Genomic DNA, 22,242 nt, shown 5'->3' with positions numbered 1-22,242 from the left:
GCCTTCTCCCAGGCTGCACCTCAGCTCGCCTGCCTCCTGGCACTGCACGTCCCGGCCCTCCTGGCTCTCATGCAGCTCTATGCGGATGGTCCCAGCTCAATCTCAATATCTTCCACTATCCTGTCCCTATTTCTACAGGTGGGGAAATGAAGACCCAGACCCCTTGGGTACCATCACCAGTAAGTGACCAAGATTAGATTCAAACCCAGGCAATATAACCCCAGAGTCAGTGTTCTAGTAACGCACGCGCACAACGAGTAATTGTGTGCGGCTCTGCTTCCACCACCCCCAACCCCGAAGCACCAGAGAGCTGAGTGTTATTAGATTTATGGGGAGTTTGTTGTAGTTTTACATAATCTTCTGATGCGCTGCAGATTTTTGAACAGGCATTCACAGTTCCCTCCAGTTCAGCATTGGAGGCTGCCTGCGGCCTGGTTTCCACCCCCTGGAGTTCATAAAGCCTAATTCCTCCCAGCCAGCCTGGAGGAGGCATTCCTGTCGGATGGATGCGCAGCTCCAGGGAAGACGGGGAGCCTATGGCTGAAGGAGAAGGGCGGTCCGTGTGTGTGGAGAAGAATTTGGGAGGGCCCAGGCCAGCAGCCTCTGACTGTGGGAGCCACCTGGAAAGGCATCTTTTCCCTTTGGGAGCACCCCCTTGGCTAATCTCTGGCTCACACAATCTCTCGGAACTTTTACTGCGGCCCAGTGGGGTTGGGGCTGCTCCCCGGCCATGTGGATGAGGGCCTTTGTCCAGCAAAGGGGCCCTAATTTTCCAGTGGAATCTGATAAGAGGAACTCCTTCTAGTGAGCTAAGAAGAAGCAGACAGAAGGCTCAGAAAGGCCAGGAAGGCAACTCCTCCTCCTGACTGAAGACTTGTTTTGAGCAAGAACTCCCTTCTAAAGGTGAACACTGAGGGGTGGGAGGAGCTCCAGAAGCACCTGGACCCTGGTCACCCTTTCAAGGCAAAAGTCCTTAGGACCCTTATTTGAAAGCATTGACTAGATCCAGAAAGGAGGTTCCAGGCCACTTCCTCCAGCCCTGGAGTGCACTCAGCCATGGCAGCTTGTGCTGGACAAAGATGAGCCCCTTGGAGTGACTCCGCCTCCCTGGAAATGGGACTAGCTGACAGCTTCAGCCCCTTGGACAGGGTGCACAGGGGTGCAGGAGCTGAGCCGGGCACCCTGAGCTGGCTGGAAGTGCTGGTCTTAGGGCACAGGCTGCTGGATTCTTGCTGCCCCTTTATAGAAGGGGTACTGGGGTGCAGAGAGGGTGAGGCATTGGCCCAGGGCCGCATAGAGGGGCAGCGATGAAGCCAGGATGAGCACCTGCCTTCTGACTCGCCAGCCCTGACTCTTTCTACCGCCCTTGCCAGGGGGCACCAGAGCTCCTGGTCAGCAGAGTCATTGCGTTGGCCCAGTTGAGGCCCTGCGGCGAAGAAAGTATGAGTAGGCCCCTGGGCGGGGTCTAGCCAGGACCCAGTGTCCAGTGCCAGCCCTGTATAGTGAGGTGCCCTGTAGGTACTGAGTAGGAAGGGCAGGCAGGCGGGTCTGACAGCAGGGCCCCCAGCACTGGTGCCCCAGACTCCTAGCCTCTGGCCTGTCCTTGGGAAGGTGCCACTGAGCAGCCTCGGCTCCCAGAGCCAGGACACTGCAGCTTCTGTCCACTGGTCAGGCCCCTGGCTAGGTCCCTTCCCCTCCACCATTCCAGGGCTATTTCCAGGGCCCTGTGCATGCCCAGCGCTGTGCAGTGAGCCGGAGTGCTTCCCAAAGGTAACCGTGCCGTTTCCCCATGCGTCCTGGTGCTCAGCAGCATTTTGAAGAGGCTCACGAGTCCCCTCCTGATGAAGAGTGGGAGGCTGACATCTCCCCTGTGGGGGCTCGAGGAGACCAGGGCACAGGAGTGTGAAGGCCCAGCTGGGTGGTGGGAGGGCCTGTGGAGAGGCTGAGAGCTGAGGGACAGGTGGGGTGAGCAGGCAGAGGCAGGGAGAGGGGCAGGCAGAGAGGCAGCAAGCTCTGGGGAGTGGGGATTACAACAGGTGGAAAGGGTGCAGACTGCTGCAGAGGCCAGGGGCTGGGGGTGGGGGGGACTGCAGGCTGTGTTCAGGAGCTTGGGCATTGAGCATGCACTGAGTGGGCATTGAGTGGTTTTAAGCAGGAAGGGATGTGGTCAGGACCACAGTTAAGAAGGTTGCCACTGGGTGTATTGAGTGTGTAGTTCGGTGGTATTGAGTGTGTAGTTCAGTGGTACTGAGTGTACAGTTCAATGGTATTGAGTGTGTAGCTCAGTGGTATTGCGTATACAGTTCAGTGGTATTGAGTGTGTAGCTCAGTGGTACTGAGTGTGTAGTTCAGTGGTATTGAGTATACAGTTCAATGGTATTGAGTGTGTACTTCAGTGGTATTGAGTGTACAGTTCAATGGTATTGAGTGTGTAGTTCAGTGGTATTGAGTGTGTAGTTCAGTGGTATTGAGTATACAGTTCAGTGGTATTGAGTGTGTAGTTCAGTGGTATTGAGTGTGTAGTTCAGTGGTATTGAGTATACAGTTCAGTGGTATTGAGTGTGTAGCTCGTGGTATTGAGTGTGTAGTTCAGTGGTATTGAGTGTGTAGTTCGGTGGTATTGAGTGTACAGTTCAATGGTATTGAGTGTGTAGCTCAGTGGTATTGCATATACAGTTCAGTGGTATTGAGTGTGTAGCTCGGTGGTATTGAGTGTGTAGCTCGTGGTATTGAGTGTGTAGCTCGGTGGTACTGAGTGTGTAGTTCGGTAGTATTGAGTGTACAGTTCAGCGGTATTGAGTGCATAGTTCAGTGGTATTAAGTACATTCGTAATATATGTACTACCATCACCACCATCCATCTCCAGAACCTTTTTATTCTCCCAAACTGCAATTCTGTCCCCATTAAACTGGAACTCCCCATTCCTACTCCCCTGCCCCCAGGAGCCACCACTCTACTTTCTGTCTCTGTGTGCGTGACTACTCTAGGGACCTCCGATAGTTGGAATTGTACAGTATTTATCATTTTGTGACTGGCTTATTTCACCTAGCAGAATGTTCTCGAGACTCATCCATGTGGTACCGTATGTCAGCATTTTCTTCCTTTGCATGACTGAAAGATGTTCCATTGCATGTGTGTGCTACATTTTATCTCTCTTTATTTTATTTTTTTTTGAGACAGGGTCTCGTTCTGTCACCCAGGCTGGAGTGCAGTGGTGCAATCTTGGCTCACTGCAACCCCTGCCTCCTGAGTTCAAGTGATTCCCATGCCTCAGCCTCCTGAGCAGCTGCGATTACAGGTGCCTGCCATGACACCCAGCTAATTTTGTATTTTTAGTGGAGATGGTTTTGCCTTGTTGGCCAGGCTGGTCTCGAACTCCTGACCTCAAGTGATCTGCCCGCCTGGGCCTCCCAAAGTGCTGGGATTACAGACATGAGCCACCATGTTCAACCTTTGCGCATCTTTTTCTCCATCCGTGGACATGGGTTGTTTCCATGATTTAGCTATAGCAAATCCTGCTGCTATGAACACACGGGTACAAATATCCCTTCGAGACCCTGTTTGCAATTATTTAGGGTATATCCCCAGAAGTGGAATTGTTAGATCATATAGTAACTCGATATTTAGTTTTCAAAGAACAACCATACTGTTTTCCGTAGTGGCTGTACCATTTTACATCCCCACCAACAGGGCACAGGGTCCCCATTTCTCCACATCTTGCCAACCCTTATTATTCTGGGCTTTTGTATAGCGGCCAACCTAATGGCTGCGAGGTAGTGTCTCATTGTGGTTTTGTTTTGCATTTCACTAATGGGTACTGATGTTAAGCATCTTTTAATGTGTTTATTAGCCATTTGTGTGTTGTTTTTGGAGAAGTATCTATTGAAGTCCTTTGCCGTTTTTGTAATTGGGCTGTTTGGTTTTCTGTTGAATTTTAGTTCTCTGTGTATTCTGGATATTAATTCCTTATCAGATATGTGATTTGCAAGTATTTTCACTCACTCTGGGTTGCCTTATTACTGTTGCTAGTGCCTTCTATTTTTATCTACGTATCGATTTATTTATAGAGTTGGGTCTTGTTTTGTTGCCCAGGCTGGAGTCCAGTAGCATGATTATAGCTCACTGTAACCTCAAACTCCTGGGCTCAAGGAATCCTCCCACCTCAGCCTCCTAAATAGCTGGGACCACTGGCATGCACCACCGTGTCTTTTTTTTTTTTTTTTAGATGGTAAGTTTCTCTCTTGTCGCACAGGCTGGAGTGCAATGGCACAATCTAAGCTCACTGCAACCTCCACCTCCTGGGTTCAAGTGATTCTCCTGCCTCAGCCTCTTGAGTAGCTGGGGATTATAGGTGCCCACCACCATGCCCAGCTAATTTTTGTATTTTTAGTAGAGACGGGGTTTCACCATGTTGGTCAGGCTGCTCTCGAACTCCTGACCTCAGATGATCCACCCGCCTCGGCGTCCCAAAGTTCTCGAATTGCAGGCATGAGACACCACGTCTGGCTAATTTTTAAATTTTGTGTTAGAGATTGGGTCTCACTATGTTTCCCAGACTGGTCTCTAACTCCTGGCCTCAAGCAATCCTCTCACCTTGACCTCCCAAAGTGCTGAGTTACAGGTGTGAGCCACTGCACCTAGTCAACAGTGTCTTTTAAATGAAGTATCTTTAACTTTGCCACTCAGTATTTACCAGTCACCTGCCTTCCTGGTCCAAAGAAACTTTAAAAAAAAAAAAAAAAAAAGAGTTGGCAAATATCTGAAAATACAATTTGTTTTTAAGAGCCAGGAATGAAGCTGAAGTTTGAGGGCTGGTTCAGTGTGTCTGAAACTGCAAAGCAGCCAGTGAGGTTACTTCCGCAGCCTCCAGCTTTTACCTCTGCTTGTGAGGTTCAGCATCCGCAGCTGTGGTCTGTGAGAGTCATGAATACAGTCTGTGTTTGGAGACCCACAGAGTCAGGGCAACATCTCCGTGCTGAGGGCCAGGAGGATAATGGCTGTTCTCTGGCTCTGGGAGGCAGTAGAGGTCACCTGTCCAGAGCCAGAGGTCCATGGGGGGCTCCAGGGTGGGAGGTCAAGGTATGTGTGAGGAAAGAGCCCCGATTTGGAGCTGGATACACCCAGGTTCTGGTTCCAGCTTTGCCACTAATTTCACCAAGCGACCTTAAATGTTATTTAACATTCTTGGACCTCGACTTCCCCATCTGTAAAAAGCATGTCACTCCCAGGGCTGGTGGCAAGGCCCAGAGCTGGCTAAACATGGGTCGCTGTCCCCCAGCTCTCCCTCATGGTGCCTCTCTCTTTTTCATTTTCCCATTTGTTTGCCTTCCTCCTTCTCCTTTCTCCCTCCTGTTTGTCTCTCGACACCTCTGCTTTCTTACTGAGCACCCAAACTATGTTATTTTCCCTTCCTTTTCCTCTTTCTACTTCCCCTAACCACGGTCTTTATCTTTATCCTGCCGGGAACACACAGCAGCACCCCTGGTGTAGGCTTCAGAGCTGTGTGCCCACGCCAGGAGAGGGGGTGCCAGCCTCCTTTCTGGAATCACACAGGGGTGGCCTGGGACCAGGGACTCAACACAGTGCAGGTGGCTGGCACCACAGGAGATGGAATGTTCCACCCGAGTGCTCTCTTTGCCTGGCACCCCGAAGCGCTTGGGCTGTCCCCAGAGTGAGTCACCAGAGAGCCTGGCCCCAGGCTCAGCAGCTGGCGTGAAAGGCAAGAGGGGCCTCCCCAAGAAGGAATGGCAGAGCAGGGAGAGGCCACAGAGAGGGAGAAAAACACCCACAGAGGGTGCTCTTACCTCTGGCCTGTCCTCCCCAGGGCCACCTGTCCCCTCAAGGCGGTTTCCCCCTCTGTGTCCTGGCACACAGATGATGTGATAGAGTGGCAGAGCCTGCCCTGGGCTTCTCAGCAGTGCACAGCAGAGCGCACTTGGGAATCAGCCAGCCCTGAATGCAGGGCTCACGGACCCTCCGTGTTGTCACCTGTGGCGTAAGAGGCAGCAGTACCCTTTCCCAGGGCGGCAGGGAAGATCAGATGAAGGAGCTCAGGTAAAAAGGTGGGCAGCCCACCTCTGTACACAGCGGATTCCGGCACACAGCCTATCCCAGCACACAGCTGATCCCGGCACCCAGTGGATTCCGGCACACAGCCCATCCCGGCACCCAGCGGATTCCCGCACACAGCGGATCGCGGCACACAGCCTATCCCGACACACAGCTGATCCCGGCACCCAGCGGATCCCGGCACACAGCCTATCCCGACACACAGCCGATCCGGGCACCCAGCGGATCCCGGCACACAGCGGATTCCGGCACTCAGCCTATCCCGGCACCCAGCGGATCCCAGCACACAGTGGATCTGGGCACACAGCCCATCCCGGCACCCAGCGGATCTCGGCACACAGCCGGCAGCAGTAAGGGGAACTCTTCAACATCACCAGACCCCCCTGCCCTGAGAAAGGGGCTCCTGGGCCTACAGCGAAGGTCTGCCTCCTACTCTGGAAGGGCCGCTTGGGGACAGGCCCGGACTGTCTCCTCACAGCCACCTGCTCCCTGTCCTCTGCCTGCCTCCTTCCCCATCTGGCCGCTGCTCATCCAGGAAGGTCGGGGGTGTCGGGACCTCCCTCCTGGGTCACGCGCTAGGCCTGCCTGAGAGCAAAGGCCACGCCCCGGCACCCCGCAGGGCCCTGGTGCGGGCGCACCAGGCTTCTGGGCCCTGCAGCAGCAGTGCCTGGCTCTGGCACGAGCTGCACCAACTTCCTGTTGGGTGCTGTGGTCCCAAGGCGCATGCTTTGCAGCAGATGTGTGACTTGCCGTTCCCCGGAGTGGTCGGAAAATGGCCTTGTCTCCGGTCGTTCCCCTTCAAGAGCAGGTACCCGGGGTGCTTCAGGGATCACGTTTTCCAGGATGGGTTTTCTGTCTGATGGGTGGGCAGCCCCAGCTCCCTGAGCAGAGTTAGATGCCCCCGTAATGTCCAGTGTTAACTGTGCCAGCCTGAGCCCCAGAGCCTCTGAGCCCCGCATGCCCCCTAGGGATTGGCCTCAGCCTGGGGTGAGCTGACCCCAAAGACACGCTGCCCAATGCAGCCCTGCCCTTCACTGCTTCCTGTTGCTGCTGCTGGGCAGAGTGGGCCTGGCACCCAGCAGAGATGTCTGACTGCCGCATTCTCCACTGGCTTCTGCTTCCATCCCTGGGGCGATGTTGAGGGAGACGCCAGGAGATGGAGAGCCCTGTGGGGCCACCTCTGTCCCTCTGCAGGGGGCAGGGCTGGCAGCTCCTGGGGAGAGCCCTGACCATCTTGTCTGCTCTCTTCCGGAAGCCCTGGCCTGGGGATTCCTGTCTCTTGAGTGGAAGGCACGAAGGCCCCTGCCTTGCCCATGGACGACTCGTGGGTCCCCAGTCCCTCGTCTTTCCCCTCATCCTTGGAGCTGAGTACAGGGCAGTCGTGGGTGATGAAGACCCCTCAGACCCCTTGCCCACCCTGCAACCCCTTGCACAACCCTGAGGTCACTGTCCCGGAGGGGAGGAGAAGGGGCTCCCTGGTGATGGCTTCTTGCATCCTCTCTCACTTGCCTCCTCCACTTCCCCTGGGCAGGATATGGGTGCAGCGTGTGTTCATGGAGGGAGGAGGCCGTAAGCCTCCTGAGGGACACATTTGTGTATGTGTGTGTGTTTGTGTGTGTGTATGTGTGCACGCGTGTGTGGGCTCCTGCTGCCTCCGCAGGGGACAGGCCCAGCCAGCTACTGAGTGAGCAGCCTGCTGCAGCCCTGACTCGCTGGGGGGACCTCCAGGGTTCCAGAAGCAACATGCAAAATAACATCAGTTCAACAAGCAGGTGCTGGAGTCTACGCCCCAAGGCCTTCCGGAAGACACCCAGGACGTCACACCCAGCCCAGAACAGCCTCACTCTCTCCATTCCTTCCATGATGTTCACTATTCATTACCACATGCTGGTGGCCACTCTGGGTGCGGGGGCACATCCATGAAGGAAAGAGATGAAGCTCCCTGCCCGGAGGAGCTGACCTCCCAGCAGTCTTGTGGGATATGGGTACAGAGGTGAATCTGGGGGAGAGTCCATTGTTGGTATTGTGCCACTGACCTCCAGGATGGCCTTCAGGGACCCCGCCTCCTGGTATCCACGGTCCCCATCGTATTAGGGTTGGCCTTTTGAAAGCTGTGAGTCCGAGTGGCCTGCCAAATAGATAAGGAATACAAGGTGATCATTCTTAAGACCTCGGGAATCTGCAGACCAGCCTTCTAGAACGTTAGAGCTTCCAGGATAATTCAGAACCTGGATGCAGCCACAGAAAGCCTAAGCACCACAGGTCCCGCCATGACACCCTGAGGCATGGCTTCACACTTGGGCGTAGCTAGTCACATCTCTAAAAGATGAGCCTTCACTTTGGGAGGCTAAAGCGAGCAGATCACGAGGTCAGGAGATCAGACTATCCTTGCCAACATGGTGAAACCCCATCTGTACTAAAAATACAAAAAAATTGGCTGGGTGTGGCGGTGCGCACCTGTAGTCCCAGCTACTCGGGAGGCTGAGGCAGGAGAATTGCTTGAACCCAGGAGTCAGAGGCTGCAGTGAGCCGAGATCACGCCATTGCACTCCAGCCTGGGTGACTGAAGAGACTCCATCTCAAAAAAAAAAAAGATGAGCCTTTTCTGGGAAAGTGGAAAAGACAGAGAAGCCTCCTGACAGCCAAGGAGACCAGCAGCCAGAAGAGCAGGTGTAGCAAGGCTGGGCTGACCCTCAAACCCTGATTTTCCTGGTAAGACCACTGCACGGGGCGCACCACACAAGAGCAGCTTCACCTGCTGTCATGCATCAGATGGCACAGATGTCCAGGAAGCAGCTGTGGTCAGTGACTCCCCAGGAGGCATGCCTGGACCTGGGGCCAGAGCCTGCCCTGCACCTGTGCCTCATGTGACACCAGGGTGGGGCACAAGCTAGTCCCAGCTCCTGCGGCCCCCGCCGCACACCCCTACCTGTTAGCACACTGAGTCCTCCCTTGTCATCATCCCATTTTACAGATGGAGAAACTAACGCAGGGAAGACTGAGAGAACTGCCCTAGGCCATAGACCAGCACATGGCAGAGTTAGGACTCCCGCCAATGCCAAATCCAAAGGCCAGATCCGAACCACTGACTGGGCCTGACCTCCTTCCTGGGAACCCAGAATGATCACCTCAGGTCACCCAAGGAGGAAGGAATAATGTCATCAACCAGCTCCCGAAGAAGACAGGAGCATGTGCAGTCGGCACTGGCAAAATTTAAGCTTAAAGAGAGATCCTCTCCAGCCTCAAAGAACTGACTTTGGATCAAGGCTTCTCACTAAAGGAAGGTTCTGGCCAGCTCAAATGTTTTGTACTCCAGAATCTACAATAAAGAGACAGTTAATGCCTTTTGCAGGAACTGGAAGTAGGTTTCCAGGTACCTACTGGGCTTATAATTCAGTGTTTATAAGTATAACCCTGGAGATTAAATCAAGGCAGAACTTGCTCCCTGGAGCCCTGGGGTTAAGCGCTAGGGCGAATTCTGTATAACGATGCTGTTGGCGGCTACAGCGAGCATTTATTAATCACACACTCATGGGGCAGCTGGCTCCACATCACAGAGAAGCTGGGGCTGCCGGTCTAGGTGGGGTGGCTCTTCCATATGTAGCAGGGTGAACTGGGGCATGCATGTCCCATGACGATGGCAGAGGCCCAGGGGCAAGTCACCTGTGACTGAGGCATCTGCTCACCGTCCGGTGGCCAAAGCAAGTCACATGGCTGCACAGGAGGGCAAGACTGGGAGTTCACCCCTCCGACATGTGTGTGCCTGTGTGTGTGTATGTGCGTCTGTATGTGTGTCTTTTTGTGTATGTGTGTATATGTATATGTGTGTGTGTAGGTATGTGTGTCTGTGTATGTATGTCTGTGTGTATGTGTCTAGGTAGTTGTGTGTGTAGGTATGTGTCTGTGTGTGTAGTTATGTGTGTATGTATGTATGTGTATAGGTGTGTGTGTATGTGTATGTATGTCTGTGTGTATGTGTCTAGGTAGGTGTGTGTGTAGGTATGTGTGTATGTGTGTGTAGTTATGTGTGTATGTATGTATGTGTATAGGTGTGTGTGTATGCAAGTGTGTTTGTGTGTATGCGTGTACACGTATGTATGTTTATAGCTGTGTATGCTTGTGTATGTGTGCATATATGTGTGGATGTGTGTACCTGTGTGTGTATATGCGTGCAGGGGTGTGTGTGTTTATGTGTGTATATGTGTCTGTGTAGGCATGTGTGTGTAGGCGTGTGTATGTGTAGGTGTGTGTATGTATGTGAGTAGATATGTTTGTGTGTGTAGGAGTGTGTGTGTGTCTGTGTGTGTTGGGAGAGGCAGCAAAGTCACACAGCAAAGGACATGGATGCTGGGAGAAGTGAGGCATTGGGGGTCAGTAACTCCACCTCCCATACCCTCATGCCCTCCCTATGCAAATGAGGTGCCAGCTCCCTCAACCAGAACATGTAGGTAACCATAACAGGTTGTCCCCACACCAGGTCAAATCAGAAAGTGTCTTCTATTATTTTTGTGTCTCTGTCCTTGACTCCTAGGCTCAGTCCTGACCTTCCCTAGTGGTTTCTTGGCTTAAGCCATTCATTTATTTCCTGCTCTCACCTGGGTGCACTGACTTCTTCCCAGCTCATGTAAGCAGCGCAGGTAGCTCCGACAGGGTCCAGATTCCATCTTTGATGCTGAGATTGAAGGAATCAGAGACAACATGGTGAAAATCATTTCTCATGATTCCAAACTGGAAATAGTTCATTACCAGACATATCACCAGGTTAGATCCTTGGAAGTCTGTCTGGAGTAAATGATCCTCTCTCCTTCTTAACTAAAACGTTATATTCAGAAGCTAGAACATTTTCCGGAATCATGTAATCACAAGTTTTTCAAGCTAGATAATCTTTGGAGATCATCTCTTCTAAGCCTAGCCAAGTTATTAAGAACTCAGGAGCATCTCACTGAAGGGAACAGAAATCTGCAGTCACTTCAGAGTCCCTAGGCCAAGCCCACCTGAGGTGGGTGGTAGAAGGCGGTCAGGGAAGGACTTGCTTAGAAGGTGACAGTGGAGGAGAGATCTAAGGAAAATGAGGCATGCAAATACTGGGGGGGGGGGGGGGAGGAGCCCTATTCGATAGAGGAACCCTCAAAACGCACAAGCACTGAGTCAAGTACATACTAGATGCGTTCAAAGAACAGCAAAGACGTCAGTGAGGTGAGGTGGGGAAGCTGGGGAAAGTGAGGGCAGGAGATAAGACTGGAGATGCAAACAGGGGCCTACTTACACAAGCCCCTGCAGGCTGCTGGCCTTTACTCTGAGTGAAAACGGCAGGCTACCAGATAGAAATATATAATCTGATTTGTATTCAAGAGAATCACTCTGGTTACTACAAGGAAGATAGTGAACCCTAGGTGACAAGGGTGGAGGCAGATGGACAAGACGGGGCCCACTGCATCCTCCAGGAGAGGCAGGATGGTGGCACAGGGGTGGCAGCAGGGCGGGACTACAAGTGCTCTGGATATACTTTGGTGATGAAGTTGACAATGTGCCTGCTGACTGGTTGTGGTGACAGAGAAGACGAGATTCCACAGAACTGCGATAATCCTGGCTAATAAAATGTTGAAGACCACAAGAGAAGCAACTGTGGTCTGTGTGCATGTGCATGTTGTGGGGGAAGTCAAGAGCTTACTTCAGACGTGCTAGAGTTTAAGGTACCTGAATACATTAAGTAGACAGCTTTATTTGAACCTGGAATTCAACAAAGAGGCTGGCCTAGAAATTTCAAAATCCTAGAGAAGGCCACAGAAGGTATTGGACTGGATGAGGTCACCTGGCAAGTGAACACAGGCAGAAGAGGGATGAGACGACTGTGTCCCAGATGACTCCACAACTGAGGCTGGGGGAAAGGCCAGTGAGGTATCCGGAGAAGCAAGAGAGAGGTGGCCCTTCGGCTAAGTAAACAAACTGCTTCACGGAGGGAATGATCAGCTGTGTTCAGAACTCCTGCTGGGTTGGATAAGGACTGAGAATGGAACATTCCATCTGCCAAGGCAGTGGTCTGGTGATTGCGATAGCAAGTGGAGTGGTGGGGACAAATGCCTAACAGAGTTCCTAAGAGAAGGGAAGGAAATGGGAGAGACAGGGAAACTATTAGCAACTCTTTCAAATTTAGCTGTAAAGAAAAAGAAATGCAGAAGAGACTGGAAGAAAACACAGGGACAACAGAGGATTCTTACAGACAGAAGCTGTAATCATGGTTTCGTGCTAGTAGGAATGGCCCCCACCCAATGCTGCTGTCGCGACAGTCCCACTTGCTGCACTGCAGAACCGGGCCCCTCTACTGCAGGCACTAGGAGAGTTAAGGCTCCATGGAGCAGGCAGAGCTATTCTGACTTCTCCAGCTACATTACCTGGCTGTTCCCCCAGGCACTTGCAGATACTGACTTAGCACTCACTATCTGCCAGTACTGGGTAAACAAGACTGTCAAGATCCTTACCCACAAAGAGCTTCACTTTCATAGAAGCCACACACAAGCAGGAAGGCAATGAAACTATAGAACATTAATGGCTGTGTTTATGGAAGTGAGTGTGGTACGGAAGCATCTCACACAGGCTTGATTCATCAGGAAAGGATTCTCAGAGAAAGGGCTAAGCAGACTGAACCTGAAGGATACAAGAATTAAGGACAGAACAGGAAAAGCAAGCAGAGAAGAATCAAAACATAGAGAACATGATAAATTAATGTGGACTTATCTGGGGACAGTGGGGAGCCGCTGAAGGTATCTGATAGCAGGAGCGCCATCTGGGACATTCGGCCGCAGGGTGGGTGAAAGGATGGGGGAAGGTCATCCCTGGAGGCCGAGGCGCAAGACTGGCAGAGCAGAATGAGAATGGAGATGCTGGCTGCTGTGCTAAGAAGGAAAGGGGAAGAAGCAGTGGAGGCAGAAAAGAGCAGCCAGACCCTCATGATCCAAGAGGCCTGCTACTGGACACGGGGACTGTGTGGACACAGTGGGGAAGAGGTCAATGCCAGGTACTATTCATACAAGCTCACTTATTCAGCCCTAGCCCCCTTGCTGTTTCCCAGGAATATGGGGAACTAATTTTTCCCATCTGCTACTACATTTACTAGCAATGAGGTTTCTGTTTCCAAACAGAAACAGCCTTCTCTCCCCCTAGACTAATTGCATAAATTCCATGAGCTTTCCACAAACTGGGCAACCAGTCATTCGATGGTAGTAATGTATTTCAAATTAGGAGCTACCTCTCTTTTCAAAGACATTTTCAATAGAGACCCAGAATACTACCAAAAGAGTTGAAATGAGACACAGAAAATGCAATTCTAAGGCTCAGAAATTTCCTAATAAACTTCTTTTTCAGTCAAAATCTGTGGCTTCTTTTGATGGGGAAAAAATGTCTTTCCCCATGACTGGTAAACAATCCCAGATTTAAAACTGTCCAAAGTAATACAAACCAAAGACCGACCAGCTCTATTAACAAGTACGGCCCATGCCAGAGTGGGTCCACGCACTTGATGTGATCTGTGGAGTTTTAACATAAAGGGAGGTTTGGGAGCACAAAGAAGAGTCTGAACTGTTTGCTCATGATACAGACCATTAGCTGAGGACAATGCAGAACATTCAGGGGAAGCCTACGACCCCACTTTGACCAGCTGTACCACATACTGGGGGATAAAGAGCAAGTGTCATTTTTCTTTTCTTTTCTTCTTTTTTTTGAGACGGAGTCTCACTCTGTCTCCCAGGCTGGAGTGCAGGGATGCGATCTCAGCTCACTGCAAGCTCCACCTCCCAGGTTCACGCTATTCTCCTGCCTCAGCCTCCCGAGTAGCTGGGACTACAGGCACCCACCACCATGCCCGGCTAATTTTTTTGTATTTTTAGTAGAGACGGGATTTCACCGTGTTAGCCCAGATGGTCTCAATCTCCTGACTTTGTGATCCACCTGCCTCAGCCTCCCAAAGTGCTAGGATTACAGGCATGAGCCACCGCACCGGGCCAGCAAGTGTCATTTTTCATGGGACCTGATGTTGCATCAGGAGAAAAATAATTGTCTTGAATTACTCAAGGGGAGTAGGCGACTGTTGAACCTGTCTTCTAATTCTGCCACCAAAGGTAGTTAAGGTTCCTTACTAATTTTTGTTGTTCAAAAAAAAACTCTCAGCAAATCTGCAATAAGGAGGCAGAACTTAGTTTTAAGACTCTGGGAAATGAACTTGACTATTCTTGCTTCATAAAACGGCACAGAAAATTATAATCTTTTATGAATGTTATCATCACAAACGGTGCTTAAAAATGGTTATGGAAGGCATCCAAAATATTTTGGTTATTTTCCTCTACAAATATTTCTTAAAGAGTCACAAACCTGTCCTCTGAAATTTGCCTACTTGGGTCACTATAAACAACTCAAGTAAGCTCCAATCTGCAAAAATTTGCCCATGGCAAATTAAGACACACCTCTTTCCCTTCCGTATTAATAGTCTCAATATGGTGGCCTAACTGCAATGAGCACAGGGCAAGCTGTCTTTCTGACTTTCAATCCATGCCTCTTGGTTGGATTCTTACGTCACAGCAGGCCTAGAATATTAATCAGCAGAGGGACTATAAAGGAGAAAATTTTAAGGGGAGAAACACGAAGAGAGAAAATAAGAATTTAAATTCTAACAAAAAACAGAAACACACTTCATTCTGTACACTTTTTGTTCTGTTATACAAAAATCAAAGATCTTTGATATTTTAAGTAAATGCTTAATTTGAAGTATAAAACATCCATGTATTAAAGTGTACAAATAGTTAAGTATATATATAGCAAGATAAAATGTTCACTAAATACATATACCTATGCGACCATTCCACAGATGAGTAACAGAAAACAATGAGCACCTCAGGGGCCTCCTCATGTCCTTTTGCTATTACTATTTTTTGATGGTTTTGAACTTTATGCTATTTTTAAATGCAATCGTTTCATTTTATTATCATTTTTATTTTTTTTAGAGACAGAGTCTTACCCTGTTACCCAGGCTGGAGTACAGTGCGGGGGATCACAGCTCAATAGCCTCAAACTCCTGGGCACCAGTGATCCCCCCACCTCAGCCTGTCAAGTAGCCAGGACTACAGGCACATGCCATCATCTTAGTGAATGTTCTTATTTCATTTTCTTTTGTAGAAACAAGGTCTCACTATGTTGCCCAAGCTGTTCTCAAACTCCTGGCCTCAAGAGATCCGTCTGGGCTCAGCCTCCCAAAGTGTTGGGATTACAGGTGTGAGCCACCACACTTGGTCTCATTTTATTTTAACAAGGGAACAAGTTCATTTTTAAGAAGAAAAGTCTTTCATAATTATTTGAAGGGAAGGTAGCATATAGAAGGCTCAGCTTACCATATTAAATTTAGGCAGCTTTTTTGCTGTTTAACCTCGTAAAGATCCTAAATGATTCTCAGAAGGGCAATACAAGGAGACACAAAGTTAAATTCACTGGGTACATATATACTCAATTCAGACCAGGACAATATCACAAGCTTACCTTCTGCAGAATCTCTCATATTTGCAGAGGTGAAATCTGGCTCACTTGTCTTCAGTTGTATGTCCTGGATTTTGTTTCCTTTGTTTTTATTTTCCTGGGATTTTTTTCTTCCCTGAAACACAATTTTTATTTATTTATTCATTTATTCTTTCATTCGCTCATGTGTTATTCTGAATTACTGAAGAAGACAATTATTAATCCAATCAAGCACACTGTATATTCCTGGGCAATTATCACTTTGGATTCCTAAAGAAAGGAATGAATCATGACTATAAATACTATGTTATACAGGTAAATGATGACAGAGGGGAAGAGAAAGAAACCCATCAATCTTGTATTTTTCAGAATCTTGGGCATTAGTTCCCTTCATAGCTATAACGACCATCAAATTATGAGGTAAGGTATTCTCAAAAAGTTACTATTGATGTCAAAGGAAAATTAGTAATAGCATTGAATTTCAATGCCACATAGTTAATAGGGACTGACTATTTGTACGAAGCATATTAGAGAAAAACAATGTTATAACTTGGGGCCCTTTTAACTAAGACATGATTATCCATAATTGCTGGAAGCAAAACAAGAGAAGCAGAGATTCTACTGAATTTCAAAAGATACACATTCACAATGGCTCAAATACCAAATTCAGAGTAACTATGAATAATCCACTGTCCACCAGCACGGCACTCTGAGAGCCCTGGGGACCCGACTGTAGGTCCAGCCCAGGTCAGTATTTCATTAACAATTCAGAGGATGGAATTCAGAAACACTGACTGCATTCCAAGTGATACCATACGTTTAGAAGGTAAGATTAAATGGCAACATCATTCTGATAAGCTGGAACAACGAACTCAAGTCATGAAGGTAAGAAACAATTATCTATAGGAGTAATTAGACTGAAGAAGTCAGAAGCCCAGTTTCTTTAGGATTTAACCAGAATTTTTAACCTTTCTTTTACATTTTTTAATTACCAGATTTCTATTTTTCTGGAAGCTGCTGTTTCACAGTCTTCAGATCCAGACAGATCCCCATTCTTCCCTAACAATCCTCCTTTTTCTCCACTGCTCTCCCCCAGACAAACCTCTACCAGCTTCCAGAACTACAAGCCTCTGACACTCATCTCTGCATTAGTAAAATCAAACTAAAAACGACTTAAAGCTGCTATACACACATAAAGTTATATTCTCCATAACAGAGAATCACTACCAGGAAGCATAATTAGCTAAAACTGTAAACAAACAAAAATGAGGTCAGAGACATAAAACAGCATCATTGAAAACATCTAGATTAAAAGTAGAAACATCAAGTACAATACAAAGCAAAAACAAATCCTAAAAAACACCACCAGATTTTGATAAAAAATTTTAGAGAAATAACCTTAACAGTCATTTTGCTTGTTAGTCTTAAAACGTAAATTCTAAAATACCATTTTAAACACTTTTTTTTTTTTTTGAGACAGAGTCTTACTCTATCGCCCAGGCTGGAGTGCAGTGGTGCGATCTCAGCTCACTGCAAGCTCCGCCTCGCAGGTTCACGCCATTCTCCTGCCTCAGCCTCCCGAGTAGCTGGGACTACAGGTACCTGCCACCACACCTGGCTAATTTTCTGTATTTTTAGTAGAGATGAGGTTTCACTGTGTTAGCCAGGATGGTCTCAATCTCCTGGCCTCGTGATCTGCCTGCTTCGGCCTCCCAAAAGTGCTGGGATTACAGGCGTGAGCCACTGCGCCCGGCCTAAACACCTAATTCTTCAGCCCATAGGAAATCCGATTTTTTTTGCCACTACATTTATAAGGGTTTGAGCAAATGAATTCCTGATAGCCTGTCTATCCATTCACTTCCAAAGGCACTTAAAATGGAATGCAAGAAACGAGCACACACTTCACTGGGACCACACTCCAGTGGTAACAAGAGTGAAGGATCTGCACAGAGCTGACTAACATGTGTCTCCAGGTGAAGAATTATACGCCAATCTCCATCCATAAGGGGCACAAACATCTAAGCACCTTTCCACAGGCATAACCTACTCTTGTGATTCTTTCTCCCTGTGTCAACTTAACAGCACTTTGTCTAAATCAGATAATGACAAAGGTTCTTCAGGGATCCAGTTTTAAGGAAATTTGGATTCTACCTCCTTTTTCCATCAGTTTTCTTACACTTATGACATAAGCTAGTTCTGTCTGTGTGTAATGCTCAGCCCATATTAGATTACTGATAGCAAACAAAATGCTTATTGCCCAAACACATCCATAATACAAATATAAATGACTACTGACATAACTTCTCTGTGCTGCAACTGATGTGTGAGGAAATCCATGGCTTCTTTTATTACCATGTGAAGAGAGAGTTCCTGGCGTAGCCCACAGATTCAAAAATCATATTCAGAAACTTTTTCCCTGAATCCAATGACATTTTTATAAGACATACCCCCTCAGGTACCCCAAACAGGCCAAGGAATGTGCCCTTTTTACTGATCATTTACTTAGTACTTAGTATGAGCTTTTACAATAAAATAAAATGGAGAGGTGTAATGTAAACCTTCACTCCTTGCATAAACCTTACACACATTTAAAGAAGGGCCACACTGTAAAATTTAATAGAAAAACAGATGTCAATTTGCTGTAATACAATCACTTGCAAAAGAAATGCAAAGATTTTTCCACAACCTCCCAAGTGCCGTACAAACCCAGTCTGTAGGTCATATAAAAAGCAAAGTACACTGTTCTATATGTAAATAGAGTATTAAATAAGTAAAATGTCTAGATGAAACCTTAACAAAAGGAAGTACAATCTTAATACCATTAAGATGCACTCGAAATCACATACCATCTAAAAGGTAAAGTGCTATTTTAAGTTTTATAACAAGAACGTTAGAGCACCTAGCTGACTCTAAATGTCAAGCATCCTTTTTTGGACAACCAAAACTAATCAGTGAGAACTCCCTTTTCTCTCCCCAGGTGTCCTCTTTCAAAGTCATGACCCTGGAAACCTAGTCCACTATGAGTAGAAGCCATTCATAGTAGGTACATCTCCTGTATCCTATCAGAGGACTAAGGAAGGTATCCCGCCACAGACCGCTACGGGGTACCAAGGTGCCTCAACCACACCACGAATGACATCTGGGCCAGATAATCAATCCTTGGCTGCGGGGTAGGCTGTCTGATGCACTGGAAGACGTTTAACAGCACCTGTAGCCTCTATTTAGTAGATGCCAGTGGTACCCCGCTTCTAATTGTGACAATCCAAAGTCTCTAGACATGGCCAGATGTCCCCTGGGGAGATTTCCTCAGGTTAAGAACCACTGGGCTAGACCAATGCATTTCTGTGTCACTAAAGACCTGTGAAACTTAACAATCTATAGATGTATTAAAAATTACAAAAAGTACTTGAATAACACTAATAAGCCAATTCTAAAATGGAGCGATGAAGAACTAAATTTACCACCAAACTAAATTTGGTCAACACCAACAGACTTAGTTTATCAAGGAAATGAGTGTATCACGAGTCTGTCATGGAATTGAGATTATCTGACACCTGAAACAATGTTCTCAATCTTCATGAGAACCATCTGTTAAGTTACTTCTTGTCATGACGGCCTTAGACTAGGATAAAGGAGCTATCGAAATCACCTGTCCTGCCTTCAATTTTGTGGGAGAAAGTGAAGGCCAGGGCCAGAGGGGGACTAATTAGTCTATGGCAGAACAGGAAGCAGAACCAGGGGTCCTGCCCACGCATACACATGCTTGGTGTCCCTCACAACCTCCAGATATTGCAGCAACAGGTGGTGGAACCTGCCACATTTCCTTAAACCAGTACTGATGTCTTCTGACGCCTGGTTTCTGTCCTATATGTCATCAAATTAAAAGAAAAAAACTAAACCCATAAGGACATTTACAAAGAGGAGATGGAATTTGTGAGCTTCTCTCTGTGAAGCAGAGGAGCAGGAGCCACTGGGAGCCTGGCAAGCACACAAGTGCACTTACCATCGGGTCCTGGGGGTCCTACAGGGTGCTACTGCCAGCTGGCTGCTCCGCTTGGTCTAGACAAGAAAGACAGAGGAATGAAACACAACGAAAGTGAAATGGAAATGATGACAAGAACAGCAGAGGGACAGAACACCACCATGTGCATGAGGAAAAGAAAGGAATACATCAAGATGAGAGACTGAATGCAACAGAAGGAAAACAGCAGTTACCTACTGCATCAAGTTGCTCACATACCAAAACTAATGTTTAACTGTGTACTTCGTTGCTGAGAATAAGACCAAGGTAGTGTATTCATTCTTGGGCCTGTACTGTGCCCTTATTCTAAAACTGATGCCCCTACCACTTAATGGATCCATTTTGCTAGAAGCCCCCAAAGTCCCAACGCATAAATCACTTTACAACGGAGACACCCGAAGAGCAGAGATGTGAAATAACCTGCCCAATGCCACACGACTACAGTAGCTGTAAAGCCAGAATGAAAACTCAAGGGCCGGGAGCAGTGGGTCACACCTGTAATCCCAGCACTTTGGGAGGCCGAGGCAGGCAGATCACCTGAGGTTAGGAGTTCGAGACCAGCCTGGCCAACATAGTGGGTGAAACCCTATCTCTACGAAAAATACAAAAATTCGCCAGCCATGGTGGAGGGCACCTGTAATCCCAGCTACTTGGGAGGCTGAGGCAGGAGAATCACTTGAACCCGGGAGGTGGAGGCTGCGGTGAGCCAAGATAATGCCACTGCATTCTAGCCTGAATGACAAGAGCAAAACTCCATCTTAAACAAAAAAAGAAGGCCAGGCGTGGTGGCTCACGCCTGTAATCCCAGCACTTTTGGGTGGATCACGAAGTCAGGAGATCGAGACCATCCTGGCTAATGTGGTGAAACCCATTCTCTACTAAAACTACAAAAAATCAGCCGGTTGTGGTGGCGGGTGCCCGCAGTATAGTCCCAGCTACTCGGGAGGCTGAGGCAGGAGAATGGCGTGAACCTGGGGAGGTGGAGCTTGCAGTGAGCCAAGATCGTGCCACTGGACTCCAGCCTAGGCAACAGAGCGAGACTCCGTCTAAAAAAAACAAAAAAACAAACAAACAAAAAACTCAAGGACAAAATGTTCTTTCTCTTACAGTTAATTCTTAATATCAATAATGACTTAATATGCATACTTTTTTTTTTTCTTTTGAGACAGGGTCTTACTCTGTCTCTCACTGTCATCCAGGCTAGAGTGCAATGGCACGATCTCGATTCACTGCAGCCTCGACCTCCTGGGCTCAGGTGATCCTTCCTGCCTCAGCCTCCTATGTAGCTGAAACTACAGGAATGTGATACCATGCCTGGCTAAATTTTGTTTCTTTTTTGTAGAGACAAGATCTTGTTGTGTTGCCCAGGCTGGTCTCGAACTCCTGGACTCAGCAATCCTCTTGCCTTGGCCTCTCAAAGTGCTGGGATTACAGGTGTAGCCACAGTATCCAGCAGCATACCTTACTTTACAAAGCATTTTACATCCATTATTTCACTGGTTTCAAAGGCAAGTGAAGAAAGTTGCATAAAGACTTGCTTGGCCAGGCACAGTGGCTCATGCCTGTAATCCTAGCACTTTGGGAGGCCAAGGTAGGCAGATTGCTTAAGCTTAGGGGCTCAAGACCAGCCTGGGCAACACTGAGACTCCCGTATCTATCAAAAAAGAAAAAATTAGCTGTGCATGGTGGTGTATGCCTATGGAGCCAGCTACTTGGGAGGCTGAGGTGGGAGGATCACTTGAGCCCAGAAGGTCAAGGCTGCCGTTAGCCATGATCATGCCACTGCACTCCAGCATGGGCGACAGAGATTGTCTCAAAAACAAAACAAAGACTTAAACTGCATTTATAGTTTTGGTTTTTTTTTTTTAAGCAACAATCAAATTGGAACGCTTTTTTTTTTTATTTCTATTTTATCTTGTGCCAGAAACAAGTCAATAGCACGGAACCCTGATCTGACCAAGTATGATTCACCACTGAATAGTATCAACAAAACTGGATTTTGTAATGAACTAGCTACCAAAGACATTCAACAGCCATAATGCCTATTTTCTAAGACAGTGTGTAGCATTATACTGCTGATGCCTGTGATATGAGTTATAAAATCAAAATTGCCTAAAGCATCACATGAAAAATTTAACCTAGGTCTGGACTATGTTCTACTATCCTAATAAACTGGACAGACACTAGGAAATTCTAGAGAATAATGTTTCACTTTAAAATGTTCAGGCAGTAGAGAGAATGCAAAATTCTGGGAGGCCTGCTCAAGTTACATTAAAAATTCATCACAACAGTGAAGGCTCATGCATTTGGTGATTTAAATGAATTAAATTTAAAACTATATGTAACTCTACATGTGCTGCCTCCTCACTGGGGAGCTATCCAACTCTGAAGGATAAAATCAGAATTAAATATCTGTGCACAGAAGCTAGGTCCATCCAATCTTCACTCAGGGAGCTCATCCTCTTACTCAGATACACAGTTGGTTCCAAATCAGACAAGACTCCAACTGGGAGATTTCCACAGCTGTACCATGAATGGTCATCAAGGACACGGGCTTCCCAACAGCGCTGATACCAACTCACCAAGGTGGGTTGTGCCTGCTGCCTCCAGTTCCTCTGCCCTCCATCAGTCCTTCATCCTTGCAACTGAACTT

The 22,242-nt window shown here is 47.9% G+C and overlaps 1 long non-coding RNA gene across 18 annotated transcripts in view; it reads right to left on the bottom strand.

Moving 5' to 3' along the window:
• LOC117090022 overlaps positions 1–22,242 on the bottom strand; it is a 29,915-nt gene that overhangs the window by 7,201 nt on the left and 472 nt on the right. For 12 of the 18 annotated variants that reach the window (XR_004439871.1, XR_004439866.1, XR_004439862.1 and 9 more), the window contains exons 1-4: positions 19,572–20,174; positions 15,593–15,704; positions 10,666–10,742; positions 4,879–8,198 (exon numbers count right to left, since the gene is read on the bottom strand). This is a non-coding gene — a long non-coding RNA (uncharacterized LOC117090022). The other 6 variants (XR_004439870.1, XR_004439865.1, XR_004439864.1 and 3 more) reach the window with 6 other exon arrangements.

Source organism: Trachypithecus francoisi, unplaced genomic scaffold (assembly GCF_009764315.1).
Source record: "Trachypithecus francoisi isolate TF-2019V2 unplaced genomic scaffold, Tfra_2.0 Contig00943, whole genome shotgun sequence".
Lineage (NCBI taxonomy): Eukaryota > Metazoa > Chordata > Mammalia > Primates > Cercopithecidae > Trachypithecus > Trachypithecus francoisi.
The sequence above is the reverse complement of the archived record's forward strand: the minus strand, read 5'-3'. Positions and strand labels throughout refer to the sequence as shown.